This window comes from Loxodonta africana, chromosome 7 (assembly GCF_030014295.1).
Source record: "Loxodonta africana isolate mLoxAfr1 chromosome 7, mLoxAfr1.hap2, whole genome shotgun sequence".
Lineage (NCBI taxonomy): Eukaryota > Metazoa > Chordata > Mammalia > Proboscidea > Elephantidae > Loxodonta > Loxodonta africana.
This window is the reverse complement of record NC_087348.1, coordinates 26,552,585-26,561,028: the sequence shown is the minus strand read 5'-3', so window position 1 is coordinate 26,561,028 and position 8,444 is coordinate 26,552,585. Positions and strand designations below refer to the sequence as shown.

The 8,444-nt window shown below is 38.1% G+C and overlaps 1 pseudogene; it reads right to left on the bottom strand.

The window, feature by feature from the left end:
- Nucleotides 1-946, bottom strand: LOC135232071 (olfactory receptor 10AG1-like; annotated as a pseudogene).
- Nucleotides 947-8,444: the final 7,498 nt, after the last annotated feature.

Sequence of the window (8,444 nt, the reverse complement as noted above, 5' to 3'; positions counted from 1 at the left end):
TTAATAATTAGGTAGTAATCTCTTCAATGCCACCGTAACACTCTTGTTCCTCAAACTATATATAATTGGATTCATCACCGGTGTCAGAATGGTATAGAAAACAGAGAGCAGTTTCCCCAGTCCTTCAGATTGATTTGATTTGGGCTGTAAATAATTGATAGCTGCTGTTCCATAGAATAAGATTATAACTGTCAGGTGAGAAGAATAGGTGGAGAAGGCTTTGGCCCTCTCTTTGGCTGAGGACAATTTCAGAATACTGGAGATAATTTTGCCATAGGAAGCAACAGTCAGCAGAAATGGGACCATTAAAAATATCACAGCCAATATGTAGACCACCATCTGATCCATGAATGTGTCCCCACGAGCAAGCTTGAGTATTTGGGGGATGTCACAGTAGAAATGATTAATTATGTTAGACCCACAAAATGAGCGAGAGAAAATCCGGCATGTTTGCCCAATTTCAACTGGAATTCCACTGACCCAAGAGCCAACCACTAACTGGGTATAAACTTTGTGGCTCAGGACTATAGGATATTTCAGAGGGTTACAAATGGCCACATACCGGTCATAGGCCATCACTGTCAGTACCAAACACTCTATGCCTCCAAACATAAGCACAAAACACATTTGTGTAGCACAAGCCAAAAAGGAAATATTTCCTTTCTGGGTCCAAATGTCCCTGAGCATTCTTGGGACACTGACTGTTACATAACATATTTCCAAAAAGGAAAAATTGCCAAGAAAAAAAATACATGGGGTTCTGAAGAGTAGGGTCAATTCTTGTGATCAGTATTATGATGCTATTGCCCAACAAAATAATTAGGTACATGATGAAAAATATCCCAAAGAGTATCCACTGTAGATTGGGTACATCAGAAAACCCAATGAGAACAAATTCCGTAATTGTAGCGTTATTTGATTCTTCTGCTTTTAATTTGCTTTCCATCTGTATATATGATAAATTTAAGATGGTTAATTAATTCACTATTTTGAAAAGCATATTAACTTCTGTTAATTGGATTGATACTTGTATAAACCTACATAATTAATGAATTAATTCCCCCATCACCATGCTCCATTTCTAGAGAACGTCACCTGAAACCTCAGTAATGAACTGAGATGCTATTAAAACCAATTTAACAAATAAAATCCTGGTATATTTTATTAAACTTTTATTTTAATGATACTAGAGAAATTGAGAAGTATACACTGTTAGTTAGAGCTTATTTTTCAGGAAAGAGCTCTGATTATTTTACCTCAGTGAGAGGGTGTCTTTGTCTCTTGTTTAGTATCAGTTCTTGGGTTTTTTCTTTGTAAACATACCTAATCAACTTTTCTCAAATCAAAACATTTTGGTAATTTTTTTTTCACTTAATTTTTCATTCAAAGTTAATTTTAAGACTTCTCCTGTATATTATAAGACTTGTTTTTCTTAAACCACTCCTTTGTTACTGAAGGAATAAATGTGAGCATTATTAGTTTTCCATTTTTGTATCCCTTCCATCGCTAATACGAAATATAAAAAAAAAAACATGAAGCTCAGGGTGCTGTTCAGTAACATTATCGTTTAACACATCTATTCAGTTTATGATAAATGTTAACGTTTAATTTAATCAAGAAATATGACTCACTCTTCACAATATTTTTTTTCACTCCCTACCCACCTAAGATTCTACTTTACACTGTCATATAATTTTCTTGCAACTAAATCTAAATCCCCCTCTCCCCCACCCCTTCATCATAATTTTCATTTATAAAAGCATAACTCTGATTACACCCAGTTATCATTTACTCTGGCCCTGCATAAGTGCCGAGCATGTGAATGAGACCTGAGAAAAACACAACTGCCTTGCTTCACTTTCTGTTATTGCCCTCAGACAGGTATCAGTCACCGACAGGACATTACTTGACAATTCACATCATGCTTGTTTAATATTTAGTTTCCAGCATTTCAAACAATTATTCATGCATTTCCTTCTCTCCTCAAATCTACTACCCCCTACTCCACCACGTAGTCCAATCAGCTGATGATTTTGAATTAACTTTCAATGTGAAGGTAATCAGACAATCATTCCCTCATGTTCCTTTATTAGCAGTTTTATTGCCGTTGTTAGGTGCTATCAAGTTGGTTCCGACTCATAGCAACCCAATGTACAACAGAACAAAACCCTGCCTGGTCTGCACCATCCTCACAATCCTTGTTATGCTTGAGCCTGTTGTTGCAGCCACTGTTCCAACCCACCTCGTTGAGGGCTTGCAGGGTGGGAATGGAGCCCTAGAGGCAGCTTCATGATGGAATCTCTGATGCAACACCCAAGCCCACTGCCATCGAGTGGATTCCAATACATATTGACCCTACACGACAGAATAGAACTGGTCCATAGGGTTTCCAAGGAGTGCCTGGGGGATTTGAACTGCCAGCCTTTTGGTAAGCAGCCATAGATCTTAACCACTACACCACCAGGGTTTCTGGAGGAGGACGGTGCGTTGGTTAAGCCATGGGCCCTCCAGTCACACAGCCCCAGGCCGGCTTTATCCAGCTTTGTCTCTTCCAAGAGTCCTTCTCCACAGAGGCCTAATCCATAATTGGACTTGTCACAGTGATGAGCACATCAGTAAATCTTAGCTGTTAGCGTTTGTATGTTTATATTTTCTAACTAAAGAAAATAGGACAAATTGAGATGTTCTGAAAACAGAAAAAAGAAAAAAAAACAAAACTCTCCATTTCCACATAATGGCAATTTTTGTATAATGACCTGGTCTTTGCAATCTAAACATGTCCATAACTGAAGAGTAGGTGCTTTTATTATAAATAATAAATGTTGTTATTATGATCAATTGCCATGCATCTAATTTTATTTAATTTATAATTAGGAAAGTTAGAGGGCTGCATGTGTTATCTTAAGTAATTAACTCATTTTCAAATATAGTTTTAACCAGAATTTCATGTTTTTTCTATTTTATTAGTTGTATCTTGGTCTTCAAATTTAGAACTATGCTTACATAAAATAGCCTATCAAAATAATGACAACTTACCTTTAAAGATTGCATAAAGCTGTCTAAGAGAGTCTAGGTGTTTTGATAGCATATACCTTTCTTTTTTTTTTTTTTTAAGATTTACGTTTTATTCCTGTGGACGTCACTGTGATTCCACAATAGACTTTGCTTGCTTTCAAACTCTAAGTGCTTTTAAATAGGAAAGAGTTGCACTGTCCCTGGGGGAAATCTCTCTTGGGTATTTTCTTAATTTAGAGTAGAATGCTTCTGTTTGGCAATAACTCTGGTTTATTTTCAAAATATTTTTCTCTGAATAGATCTGACGTTTTCTGCAACCATTTCTTAGCATCAACCTCAAGCAAACTTGTTTTCCCAGTTAGGGAGAGAGTGCATGGAGGAGTAACACAACTTACTCTCTAGCATTATTTTATGGACAAAGGTAACCTTTCTAGCAATTGCATTTCAGACCCTTGAATATTGATGTGAACTGACCTTCCTTACTCTTACTGCCATAATTCATCCAGATGGATCCTTAGGAAACTCTGCCGTATGTTTTGTCACATGAGCATGCTTCGCTTGGTCTCTTCCCAGTAACGGGTGCTGAGAGCCCCTTTTAGAAGTGGAACTCTGTGTTCCTATGTTAACTTTTGTGACAATAAAAGCATTTCTGCTCACAAAAACAGATGGTTTAAATAATGCTAGGATGCCCACTCAGACATCATGGAAGGTATCTGGCTGATTCAAAGTGCCATGTCACCTCAAAAATAAAAATTTTCACCAATATTACTTAAAACCAAAAATAAAAAATGAAGAAGCTTTCCCCTCATAATCCTTTTCCTATTTCAGCTTCCTCTAGATGTATATGGAGAAGAAGTTTCTCAGGCTTGAAATCATTAGCTAAAAATCTGCACCTATTTGTAATTTAATTTGTTTCTTCCTGATTTGGAGTTCTGTGACTATTCATCACTCATCTGTCAGTTTGTCGTACTGTAGTGGCTTGCGTGTTGCTGTGATGCTGAAAGCTATATGACTGGGATTTCAAATACCAGCAGGGTCACTCATGGTAGATAGGTTTCAGCTGAGCTTCCAGACTAAGACGGAAAAGGACGAAGAATCTTGTGGTTTTCTTTTGAAAAAAAATTGGCCAGTAAAAACCTTATGAACAGCAGGAGGCCATTGTCTGATATATGGCCAGGATAAGAGCCCCTCAGATTGGAAGGCACTAAAAATACAACTGAGAAAGAGCTGCCTCCTCAAACTAAAATCAACCTTAATGATGTGGATGGAGTAAAGCTTTGAGGACCTTCATTTGTTGAGGTGGCATGACTCAGCATGAGAAGGAACAGGTGCAAACATCCATTAATAATTGGAATCACAGAATATATGAGGTAAAAATCTAGGAAAATTGGAAATTTTCAAAAATGAAGTGGAACACATTAACATCAATATTGTAGGCATTAGTGAGATGAAATGGACAGGAATTGGCCATTTTGAATCACACAATCATAAGGCTTACTACATTGGGAATGCAAAATTAAAGAGGAATGGCGTCACATTCATTGTCAAAAAGAAAATTTCGAGAACTATCCTGAAGTATAACGCTGTCAGTCATAGGATAATATTCATGAGCCTATAAGGAAGATCAGATAATATGACAGTTACACAAATTTATGCACCAACTTCTAAGGCCAACGATGAAGAGATTGAAGATTTTTACCAACTTCTGCATTGTGAAACTGATCAAACATGCAATCAAGATGTATTGATAATTACTAGCAATTGGAATGCAAAATTTGGAAACAAAGGAGAAGAATTAGTATTTGGAAAATATGTACCTGGGGACAGAAATGACTCCAGAGACGGCATGATAGAATTTTTCAAAACCAAAGTTTTCTTTAACAATACCCTTTTTCAGCAACATAGATGGTTGCTATACAAATGGACCTCACTAGACTGAATAAACAGGAATTCAACAGACTACATCTGTGCTAACAGATGATGTAAAAGCTCAATATCACTGGTCAGAACAAGGCCAGGGGCTGACTGTGGAACATATCATCGATTGTTTGTATGCAAGTTCAGTTTGAATCTGATAAAAAAATTGAAACAAGTCCATGCAAACCAAAATAAGACCTTCAGTATATCTCACCTGAATTTAGAGACTGTAACAAGAATAGATTTGGCAATTGAGCACTAATGACCAAACAGCAGACAAATTCTGGAATGACATCAAGGCTATCATACCTGAAGAAAGTAAAAGGCCATTAAAAAGATGGGAAAGAAAGAAAAGACCAAAATGGAGGTCAGAAGACACTAGACTCTGAAACTTGTTCTTGAAAGTTGAGTAGTAAAGGGAAGGGAAGAAATGATGAAGAAAACGAGCTGAACAGAAGACCTCAAAAGGCAGCTTGAGAAGACAGAGTAAAGTAGTGTAATGATATGTGCAAGGATCTGGAGTTAGAAAACCAAAGGGGAAGAACACGTTTGGGATTTCTTAAGCTGAAAGAATTAAATAAAAATTCAAGCATTCAGTTGCAATTTTGAAGGAATCAAGGGCAAAATATTGAATGATGCAGGAAGAATAATAATAAAAAAATAAGGTGGAAGGAACACACAAAGTCACTGTACCAAAAAGAACTGATCGATGTTCAACCATTTCAGGAGGCAGCAGCATATGATCAAGAATTGATGGTCAAACCAAAAACCAAACTCAGGGCCGCCGAGTCAATTCTGACTCATAGCAACCCTACAGGACAGAGTGGGACTGCCCCGTAGAGTCCCCAAGGAGCGCCTGGCGGATTTGAACTGCTGACCCCTGGGTTAGCAGCCGTAGCACTGAAGCACTACACCACCAGCGTTTCCAAGAACTGATGGTAGTGAGGGAAAAAGTTCAAGCTGCACTGAAGGCATTAGTGAAAAACAAGGCTCCAGGGATTGAGGAAATATCAACTGAGATGTTTCAGCCAACAGATGCATATGGGAGTACTTGGCTGAGCCCAAAGCAGGGTGGATGCCCACTAGGAGCTGTACTTCACAGGACCGTGACACAGAGGCTGTTAGCTTCTGTGAATTTTTCTTTTAGCCAAAGGTAGAAAAATGTGGGAAGCAAGAGAGAGAGTTTTTTACTCTAAGATGTGAAAACAGGACGAAGCATCTTTCTTATTTTTCCTTAGGTTGTGCTTCTTTTCTAAAAGACAGAAAAATGCCAGAGGTCATGATTTTTGTCATCCTAGTTCCCAGCTTAAATGTAGAAATGCAAATTTAGGGACAAAGTTTGAAAAGGAAAGACCTCTGGCAAGAGGTGTCCCTAGACAGGGATTGTGTGGTATAGGAGTGGAAGCAGTCAAAAACAATTGTCCTTACATGGAGTATTATTATCCTGGGGTCCAGAAGCACCAATGTTACACTGTATACCACAGCACTAAGGATGTTCCACCACTCCGTGGGGGCTACTAATGCATTACTTATTCATGACAGCTCTGTAACACTTCACACTCAAACATGTGAAAAATATATTATAGGCATATTATAGTATACCAGGGGAAATTTTGATCTGATTTCTACTTTCTGCTGAGAGTGCTGTTTCCAGAGTTTCTAGCTTTTTGCACTCATTAGTACAAATTTCCTTACTGGAAGGTCTCTCCCAGATGCATAACTTTGGTCGTCTTTTTTTGAGATCTACATTTCCAACGTTGACAACTTTTTTCTCAATCTATAAGTAAAAAAAAAAAAAAAAAAATTTTTTTTTTTTAATAAGTATAGAGCTCCAAATGTGTGCCATATAAACATCTAACACTCTCCTTTAAGTAGCTGCCCTTTGTTTTAGGATACCCACTTCCATCAAGTCGATTGGCAGCTTCTTGTGGTTCAGAGTAGAACTGTACTCCATCAGATTTGCAGTGGCTGTGATCTTATGGAAGTAGATGACCAAGTCTTTCTTCTGAAGTGCCATCTGGTAGATTCAAAACATCAACCTTTTGGTTAGTAGCTGAGAGCAAACTATTTGTACCACCCCGGAACAGACAGATACCTCTTAATGGTCCTAGATTACTTGTAGGTGAGAGAACACATGCTGCTTTGGCTGAAATTAGAGGAAAGAATTATGAAATTCTGAAAAGGCTATGAAGGTAGGGTCTTGATTTTTTTCAGACTGCTGTAATTAAAATGCATAACTTAACGCCTGGCACATAGTAGGCTGTATATATATATATATATATATATATATATATATATATATATATACTGTTGTGCAAAGAAGGATGGAAGAAAACACGAAAGAAGAAGGAATAAGAGGAATAGAATATACAGAGCAGACTACGAGGAAGTGATCATGAGGGTATATGTAGAATATAAAGTAAATGTCTAACAAAAACAAAGTCAAATCACAGCAAACTTCCAAAGGAAAATGTTGGAAGTGGGAATCATTGTATGAAGTAGCAGTGATTTGGTTAAAAAAATTGGGGGGCAGTAGCATATACCACAAAAAATATACCTGTTTCCCTTCCTCTTCCATAAATGAACAAAGCTTCAGTTGGTAATATTTCCCAGCTTTATCAAGGAGTCGTTTGTTAGACTCTTTCCCATTGATGTGGTGGTATTAAATATGGACAAGGGAAGATGTAATATGTACATTCTGTTTTCTGACCTCAGGCTTCTGTCAGAGTCTAGTCATTGTCCTTACATTCTCCCTGTGTGGAGTATACACTTAGGTATTCTTTTCTTATATAGATCATTGGACACCACATAAATCTGTGTTGACTTGTAGTCACAGTCTTACTGACAAACGGTGTATTACACAACAGGTTAGCACTAAGATTCTCATTGGTGCCTGCTGCCTAATAACTGTTGTTGTTAGGTGCCCTCAGAAATAACACATAGTAACCCCAAGTGGCAGAGTATAGAGCAGCTCACCAGGTCTTTCTCCCGCTCAGCCACTGGGTTGGTTTGAACCAACAAACTTTCAGTTAGCAACTGATCACTTAACCACTGGGCCACCAGGACTGTTAGCCCTAAAGCAAGTGGTGAATGTGGGAACATGCTATTTGAAGTGAAATAATACAAGCCCTTATTCTGTCAATCAGTGATTAATTCTGTCTCTCTGGTCATGGAGTAGGGACAGGGGATGCTTTGTCCCAGTCATTGAAAGTCAGACACTGGGAATACCTATCACCTCCAAATATAATTATAGTGAAAGAATTGAGAGAGAGTACTACCTCATGGTGTTCTTGTTAGGTGCCCTGGAGTTGGTTCTGACTCACAGCCACCCTACGTACAACAGAAGGAAACACTGCTCAGTTCTGTGCCATACTTACAATCCTAGTGCTTGAGCCCATTGTTGCAGCCACTGTATCCACTCATCTCATTAAGGGTCTTCCTCTTTTTCCCTGACTCCCTACCAAGCATGATGTCCTTCTCCAAGGACTGATCCCTCCTGAGAACATGTCCAA